Source organism: Peromyscus leucopus, chromosome 2 (assembly GCF_004664715.2).
Source record: "Peromyscus leucopus breed LL Stock chromosome 2, UCI_PerLeu_2.1, whole genome shotgun sequence".
NCBI lineage: Eukaryota > Metazoa > Chordata > Mammalia > Rodentia > Cricetidae > Peromyscus > Peromyscus leucopus.
The window spans coordinates 126,420,968-126,430,535 of NC_051064.1; the positions used below are offsets into that span (position 1 = coordinate 126,420,968).

Here is a 9,568-nt window from a genome sequence, read left to right on the forward strand (position 1 = left end):
TAGAATAGTAAGATTATCATTATTGCCAGAAGACAGGAACATAGCCATGCTGTACCCAAAAGAATGGACTGAAACATGACTACCAAGAATATGGAAATTTAGTGATATGACCAGCTTCAAAATTGATATGCAAAACTCAATGGCCTCCATATTTTACAATGACAACCAGCTGGAGCATGTAATGAGGAAACAGATGACATTTACAATTGCAACCAAAAAGATAAAATACCTGGAATGTGGGGAGAGAGAGAGAGAGAGAGAGAGAGAGAGAGAGAGAGAGAGAGAGAGAGAATATATATATATATATACTCTAAACTGCTGCTGATGGACCCACAGAATGACTCAAGCGACTGGAAAGACATCTCACATCTTGTTGAAGAGAATCAGTGTGAGGAAGCTGTTTCTCCCAGTTAACCTACAGTCTTTCTATGTTTCAGTAAAAACACAAGCAGGAATGTTTAATAACATGAGGTGACTTCAGAGTTCATAGGAAAAATATAAGCGTGCAAACAGGCAGGAAATTTTTCAAAGGAAGAGACTGGAGGGGAGGCCAGCCCTGTCACATATTTAAACACATCTGACACTTCAATAATTAACAAAAGTAGGGCGGTCTCTTGTAGACAGATAGAAGCATATCAATAGAATAAAGTATGAAGCAAAGAAAAAGCCAAAGCCATGTGACAATGTCATTGATGATAGAGCTGGCACTGGGAATCATTGAGAAGGGACTGGAGGGATGGTACTCAGTAGTAGAGCAGTTACTTAGCATGTTCAAGGTCTGGTAATTCACACACACACACACACACACACACACACACACACACAGGCACTCGGGCACACAGGCATACACGCAGGCACATGCTCATTCGAGTGCACAAGCAATCATTGAAGATCCAGAGGAAAAAATGCAAATTTCCAAAGGGTATGTGAAAAAATTACTCAGGGAAACACAGTGAGATATCCCCTCACAATTGCTGGAGAAATAACAAATGTTGACAAGAATGTGGAGAAAAGGGAACACTTGTACATTAGGGGAATGTAAATTGGTACAATTGGAATGGAAAATAGTACAGAAGTTCCTCAAAAATAATTTAAAAAGAACTACCGTATGATCTGGCATTTCTGCTTCTGAGTATGCATCTAAAGGAATTGAGATATCAGCACCCCCCACGTCAATCAAAGTAGCCATGACATAGAATCAAAATGAGTGTCCATTGTGGATGAATGGGTAAGTAAAATGTGGAATGTATGCATGATACTATGCAGCCTTTATATGTGTGTGCGAGTGTACATGTGCATAAGTGTGTGTGCCCATGAGTGTGTGAGTGTGGAAGCCAGAGGTCAACCTTAGATATCACCATTCCTCAGAAGCTGTCCACATTGTTTTTGAGACAGTCTCTCACCAGAACCTGGGGATCACCCGTTAGGCTAGGCTGACTGCCCAGTGAGCCCCAGGATCTACTTGTGTCTACCTTCCCAGCATTGGGATTGTAAGTGCAGACCACCACGGCTGCCTTTTTATGGTGGTGGTGATGGCAGGCGCTTTACCGACTCAACTATCCGCCAGCCCACTCCTCAGCCTTTAAATAGAGCAGGGTTTTCGGACTTCTTTTCTACTTACAACCTCTTTCCACCTGAGAATCTTTTACAAGACCCTAGGTATATGGGAATATAAAATAGGTATATAAGTCAAACATTTACTGATAATAAATCATAAAGAAGCTTATCTGAAAACAATTCTTTACTACGTATAGAATTTTACCATTGCATTAAAGACAGTGCGCAAACGTGCATACTAATGAGTTACATGCATACTAATGACTTATATACATACTACTGAGTTCCATGTGCCAGCTTATTCTTATTAAAGAATTAGATCTGATGCTGAAGGACATGGAGCATCTTGAATATTTTCCAGAGTTGATTGGTATTATTAATCTATAATTGCCAATGCTAAGAACACTGTTTTGCATAAATACTTAGCACAAAATGGCAGAAGTATGTGTAGGGCCATTTTAGAAACTGTTGGAAAGTCTGTTCCAGTATCAAGCCAAAATTCATTTAATGATTTAATTTTTTTTTTATGAAATTCAAGTCAGCACCTCAAACAGCAATTTTTAAAATCAAACATTCTAACACAATATATCCAAAGCTCTACCAACTTGATAACTTACATGCTGAGGAACAGGGGGTAGGAAAATATTAAAAGCCTGATTTCCATAATGAAACCATTCTCTTTCTACAAGAGCCCAAAGCTCTGTATGTACAGGAAAGAACGCTGCAGCTCATAAAAGAATAGTCTCCACACTGAGCCAAGGCGTGTCGGGCAACGTCCGTTGGTGTTGTACGCTGTGACAGCGTGCACAGTCGCACGCACACAAGCCCATGTCATGTGCTCAGAACCACAGCCGCAGTGAGGTCCCCTGACACAATACAGGTGAGTACCCTGGATTCATTACATGTTAGATTTTTAATCAGTGTTAGTCTCCATGAGTTCAGAAATGTTTTACTGTTGCCAAATAGTTTGCAACGCCCACATTTAGTCCACAATGCCCTACAGAGACATACTGGGAAATAGAAGGGAGCTCAGGAATCCTGTCATTTGCAACAACATGGGTGACGTTGAAGGCATTACACCCAATGAAATGAGCCAGACATGGAAAGCCTTATGTGGTTTCATTTATGCCTAGAATTGAAGGGCTGAACTTCCAGAAGCAGAGAATAGAAGGGTAGTTGGCAGGACTGAGGGATGGATACGCTGCTTCTCTTAGACATGATGGGTCCTTCCTGTGGGTCAGCTGGGTGACTACAGTTAATAATAACACGTAAACTGTGGAACTGTCTCTTCCAGGCTGGAACATTCACTCTTGGAGGTTAGGAGGGAGGTTCACGAGGAGCCTGAGATGAGATCCACGTGCCCCAACCTGGATGTTATATAAGCAGTGAACAACTTTGGGGGTGAAGGGAGGCTAGTCTTTGGTGGGACAGCTGCCTGCAAGCTGCAGAGGGAGCTGGAAACGCCGCCTGCGTGAGTTGCCATCTGTGCTGGGGGGTGGGGGGCACTGTTCAGGGATGCATCTGCCTGTGCCACCCATGCTCCAGAAATAACCCCAATTAACTCATGACTTTACCAACCTGGACTTGGATGGACTGGTCTCTTTGGGCATTGGAAAATCACCAAGAGGTTAGCACATAAATGATCTCATCTCAAAAATGTGTTTGAAGTGTATCAGTTGCTGTATCAGTCACTTTTGTTGCTGTGACCCAATGCCTCAGCCAGTAGCAAGAAGCAGCTCAAGGCAGGACGGGCTTGTTTAGGCAGTGACAGGGTGAACACAGCGGTGGACCCTGCCCCATCTGCAGGGCGGCTGACAGAACAGCTCTCTTTTGTCTCAGCTCGTTCACATCTTGCTAGAACAGGAAAGCTAAGAGCTTAGCCTAGGCACCAGCAGGCTGTAACCCCCAAAGCTGGCCCCTCAGAGATCCATTGCCGCCATTGAGGCTCCACCTCCTGAAGGTTCCACAGCCTCCCAAAACAGTGTCACCATCCAGGGACCGAGAGTTGGAACACATGACCCTGTGGGGAGACATTTCACATTTAAATCATGAAGTTGTTTCCTGACAGAAACAGCTTACTACATCTGTAGATGTATTGTACCTACAGAAGGAGATACGGATTTGGGCTCATGGTTTCAGAGTGCTCAGGCCACACACGCTTGGCCCTACATTCTTTCTTTCTTTCTTTCTTTCTTTATTTATTTATTTATTTATTTATTTATTTATTTATTTATTTTTGGTTTTTTTTTGAGACAGGGTTTCTCTGTGTAGCTTTGGAGACTGTCCTGGAACTCACTTTGTAGACCAGACTGGCTTTGAACTCACAGAGATCCACCTGCCTCTGCCTCCCAAGTGCTGGGATTAAAGGCATGCGCCACCACTGCCCAGCTTGGCCCTACTCTCTTAAACATCCATCATGGTGACAGGAGCATGAAGTGGGGAAGCAGCATGGCTCACATGCCAGCAGATGGGAGCAGCTGAAAGATGGGAGGAAGCAAGTGAATAGACTCAACAAGACACGCCCCAATGACTGTAGGCCCCGCCTCCTACAGTTCCCAGAACTCCCTAAAATAAAGCCACCAGCTGGAGGCCAAACATTCAAAGTGTGACCTGGTGAGGGACATTTACTATTTAAACCATAATAATAATGAGATGATGGATATATTAATTGACTTGATTTAACATTTCATAATGCATGCATAAATCAAAATAGATTATGCATCCCAAATGTATAATGTTCATTTCTCAATTGTACTGTAATAAAGTTGGGGAGGAAAACAAAATCATTGAGGAGAAGATGAACTGCTTATTAATATTATTAGGACACTCAATTAGCCATTGAGAAAACGTAAAATTAGATCCATACGTCATATCTTATACCAAAGCAAATTCTAGATGGACCAAAGATTGAAATGTTTTTAATGAAATAATTGGCCTAAAAGGAACCACTGATAAATTTGAAACAATAGTTTTAATGTGTGAAAAATCTTCTGACTAGGCCCTCAGAAGCGGGGAGTGGTGTGCTAATTTGGCTACATAAGACTAGAAAACTTCTTGAAGGTACAAGTGACCATTAGCAAAGTTAAAAGACAAATATTGGAGCTAGAGAGATTACTCAGATGTTAAGAACACTGGGTGCTCTTGCAGAGGACCTGGGTTCAATTCCCAGCACCCACACAGTGGCTCACAACCATCTGTAACTGCAGTCCAGGGGATCTAGTGCCCTCTTCTGGCCTCCATTGACACTCTGTGCATGTGGTGCATAATACATACCTGCAAGCAAAACATTCATACACATAAAATTAAAAATAAATAGGTCTAAAGAATAGGTAAAAGACAAATAACAAGCTGGAGATATATCTGGTACGTGAAAAGCTCTTACAAATGTTTAAGAAATTGCTGGACATGGTAGTACACACCTGTAATCTCAGCATTCAGGAGGATGAAGCAGGAGGATCACCAGGAGTTCAAAACCAGCCTCTTGAACTAAATAGACTCTTTCAAAAAACAACAACACATAAATCAATAACTCAATAGAAATATGGACAAAGAGCATGAAGAGGACTCACAGCATTTGGAAGGACAGCTACTTCACCCACAAGACAAACTGGAAATAAACCAGATGATCTACCTCTTACCCAGCAGACTGGCAGCTCACACTTTGCTGCTGGTACTGTCTCCGTGTGGGACAGGCAGTTTTGGTTGGATCTATTAAAACCACTAATGCCTACGTCATTTGTCACTGTCAAACACACTTCTAGATATTATACACATACACACACACACACACACACACGCACGCACACGCACACACACAAACTTATGAACTGTGAACATGCAAATTGAAAGAACAGTCAAAATAAATGAAACATCCATCAACAGGTGATCCCTTAAAGAGTTGTATAGTATACCAAGAAGCCATTCAAAGGAGTGAGCAACGACTTGGCCATGTTCCCCTAAGCATATACTCGAATTAAACACATGTTCACATTCTTTTATAGGAAAAAAAAAAAGTGTTCACACAAAAAACTTGTCCAGACTGATGTTCGTAGGAGCATCATTCACAATAGTAAAAACACAGAAACAAAATACCCACGTTGGGTGAATGAACCAAGTGTGGTGTGCCCAGGCAACGGAACATTATTCGGCAATGAGGAGGAATGGAGCCGAGCACTTACACACGCTACAGTGGAGACGGACTTTAAAGACAGAAGCAGACACCAGAGTCGCCTGTCTGTGTGTGACTTCATGAAGTGTCTAGAACAGGCAAATCCACGGAGACACAAAACAGGTCAATGGCTGTGTGAGTTGTGGATCCAGGTGGGAAAGCGGTTGCTAACGAATGCAGCGTTCTGTGCAGTGTGACAGGAATGCTGGCCGATGGCAAGGAACTGCGTAAATTTAAAAAAAAATTAAAAATTAAAAAAAAAAAACACTTTAAAAGAATTGATTTTATCACGTATGGATTATATTTCCAAGAGCAAAAAAAAAAAAAAGAGAAGATACCTTGAAGCATTTACTTATAGTGTTCTGTCATTAAATAAAACTCGAGAGTCAGATATTGGGGTAAAAACCCGAAAGATCCAAAGAGCAACAGAGGAATGATCAGCTGACCCTGCCTCTCCACACTTCCAGACTGAAAAGCCTTGAAACCTCTCCAAGCCCCTCCTTAGCTCTTCCTGTCCCTCTCTATCCAACTCTCTCCATCTTCTAACATATCTATGGCTAATTCTGGCCAGCCAATCGCTGACTCCACCCTCTGGTTCAAGGCTTAACTTTATTGGAAGTCCTGGAGTGTCGGTGCAAACAAATATCCCACAACAACGCCTTCTGCCTAAACGATGGTTCTCAATCTTCCTAATGCTGTGACCCTTTAATACAGTTCCTCATGTGTGGGGACCCCCAACCATAAAAATTATTTTCATTGCTACTTCATAACTGTAATTTTGTTATTGTTATGAATTATAATGTAAATATCTGATATTTCAGTTGGTCTAAGGTGACCCCTGTGAAAGGGTCATTTGACCCCCCAAGGGGTCACAACCCACAGATTGAGAACCGCTGGACTAAAGGATAGTGTCCTGTAGGAACAAAGTTCAGAACTCTCTGGATGCAGAGCTGTGTGTGTGTGCAGACCTGTCTCTGCCTCCCAAACTGTCCCAAAGAATACACAGAAACTGGTGATGCCACATTAGTGAGGGACCTAGGAGTCTGGGGGGGGGGGGTTGGAGGGAGACTTTGTATTATAAATATCCTTGAACCATGAGAATTTATTACCTATTCAAATATTAAATTGAATTTAAATTGTAAAAATCAAAGTGACCCTTCTATCAGATGTGGGAATTCACTGTAATGAAAGTGGGACTACTAACAGCGGCCGTAGGAGGGGAAAGGCCTGGGATCCAGGGACCTGAGTGCAGCTGTCCTGGGCTCTGGGTGCAGGGGAAGGTCTGAGACCATCAGGGGCAAGGCCAGGCTGGAGCCACTCGAGGTGACCTAGGGACAGCGGGAGGGGGAGGGGGAAGGGAAGAAGGAACTCAAGTGATTCGCTCTAGAAAAGGGGGCTTTGGTGTATGGTCCTGGGAACCGGAGCCAGCTAGAATTCTAGGAGCCATGGGGAAGCCCAGGATGGGGATCAGGACTGGCTGAGAGAGAGACTTACTTGGTGATCCTCTTCCGGACCCACTGAGTCACTCTTGCCAACGACAGTGACTGTGTGGCCTGTCCTGTGCCAGGCCTGGGACGCAGAGACAGAACAGACGTGTGCTAGCTACTTTTGCATCACGGGGACCACACGATACCTGTGTATAGAAATAACCAGAGGAAGAGAATGTCCCTTCTGACTGTTTCCGAGTATTTAGTCCGCCATGCTGGGTGGGGTTTGGCACAGCAGTTCAGTTCGTGGCAACCCAAGCGTGTAGCAGAGGTGGTTCACACCACAACAGAACAGAAACAGGAGTGGGGATCGCCTTCAAAGGCCCCCCCCACACACACACACACTGAGCTGCTTCATCGGGGGAGCCACATCTCCCAAAAGATCTGCAGAATGCCCAGAAAGCACCACCAGCCCCAACACACACCCTGTGGAGGGCATTTTGCACTCAAACCACAACAGCCCCTGCCTTCCAGGAGCGCCAGGGCCAGGGAGAAGCACCAGCTAGGAGGGGCTTGTCTCAGCTCCATAGCCTCTGTCTTTCGGAAGAGAGCCCGAGGCTTGTCCCAAGTTCATTACTGTCCTGTTGTGCAAAGCAACCTACGCAGCCAAGCCTGTAGTCCCTGGAGGAGGATGCTACGAAATTACAGGACACCTTGGGGACTTGGGCAGATGGTTAACTGGGCGATGAATGTAAGCCACCTCTCCCAGGGCAAAACAGAGAATGCGAGCATATCTACCCGGCAAGAAGGATGGCAAGGGCAGGGCCCCTATGTCCTCCCAAAGCTATCTCTGCCTGGTTCTCCTCAGAGTGACAGCCAGCTCCGCCATGGAGACCTGTCCCTGTGCTGAGCAGCAGGCATCACGGGAAATAGCCCCTTGTCTGTTCCATGGCCCCAGTGCAGAGCTGACAACAGGGGTGTGACTTTGTCTCAAACATCTCAAGAAGACGGGCAAAGAAAGTGTAAAGACTGTGAGACTAGAAAGATCTGAATGTGAACAAATCACTTCTCCTGTTTGAGTCCCCATGTCCTTCCTGAAAATCAAGGATGCTAAGAGAAGTTATAGCATAAGACCTCTATACATTGAGCGACTGCTGATCACCACATTACCATTTCTCCCATTCTACAGATGAGAAGCTTGAGGTCCTGAGAAGAGAGGAGAAGGCAGAATTGGTTAGATCTATCGTGTCCACTACCTAGCCCTCAGCGATGGGACTCACCCTTGGCCCCAAGGCTGCACAAACTTGCACAGGTAAGAAATTCATGTTTTTGGAAACCCAGGCAACAGACCTGCCTCCCTGCTTCTTCCTGGGCTTTGGGGAGTACTGTGGAAGCAGCTATTTCTATTGCCTTACACGCTTTACTGTTTTCATTTGGTTCTGCTCCAGTTAGAGCTGCAGGGCAATGGCTGAACGAAGAGGCCCAGGCAGGGTGTACAGAAGGGGCTCCCTCAAAGGTGCAGCCTCCGGAGACTCCGAGTGGCACTTGTAGGTGAGCCTTTGCCCAGCCTGGAACCAGGCAGCCCACGGAGGCTGATCATTCTGATGCATTTCACTTCCTTCCCTACAAAGGAAGATTGCCCCCGGAAGTCACAGAGTGAGGAGGGCCCGTGTGAGTAGAACCCTGATCATGCAGACCCCAAGGGCTGATTCAGGGTCTTCGTGTGGCCCCAGTAGCCTCCATGGCCCTCACAGCTTCATCTTGCACTTTGGGACGGCTTCTGCAGCTCCTAGAAGAGGGGACAGTGACAGTCCTCACAGTTCACTCCTGGGCTGCTTTCAAGCCCCCTTTCGCTTCTCCTCTCCCAGCTCTAGTCACCCGTGCCCTCTAGGTCCACATCACTAAGATCAAACAAAAGACCAGAGCCAGGCAAGGAGCAGGAGGCCTGCAGATATGGCACACTGGGGATTGGCTGCGGCCTCCACCTCGGTGAGATAATCTGGCCTTTCTGGGAGCTCAAAGTTGATTGGCCATGAGACGCTGGCCCAGAAACAAGGGATAGCCAAGACCATGACGACTCTGGAGGTGGTGATGGGAGAGGGAAGTTGGAGAGTGGGGCTGGTAGGAGGTGGGGCATCCCCAGGAAAGTCAGAGCAACGTTACTGACAGTGGTAATAAGTCTGTGACGATCCCAGCAGGAAGCAGGAGTCATATTCAAATCCAACCAAAATTAGTAGGGATGTCAACAGAGTGTGGCATAGAATAGAAGGAACAGCAAGTACAAGGAGACTCAACAGCAGATAGACCCAAGATTCAAAGAGTGTGGCATAGAATAGGACCCCAGGATGACAGCAGAGTTCAGTATAGGGCCCCAGGATGTCAACAGGGTGCAGCATAGGACCCCAGGATGTCAACA

At 45.4% G+C, this 9,568-nt stretch overlaps 1 long non-coding RNA gene across 1 annotated transcript; it reads right to left on the reverse strand.

The window, feature by feature from the left end:
• Positions 1 to 5,679: 5,679 nt before the first annotated feature.
• Positions 5,680 to 7,350, reverse strand: LOC119087362. The gene is made up of 2 exons (XR_005090772.1): positions 7,220 to 7,350; positions 5,680 to 5,948 (listed from the first exon to the last, which is right to left on the reverse strand). It is a non-coding gene; the product is annotated as an uncharacterized LOC119087362 (long non-coding RNA).
• Between the last annotated feature and the right edge of the window lie 2,218 nt (positions 7,351 to 9,568).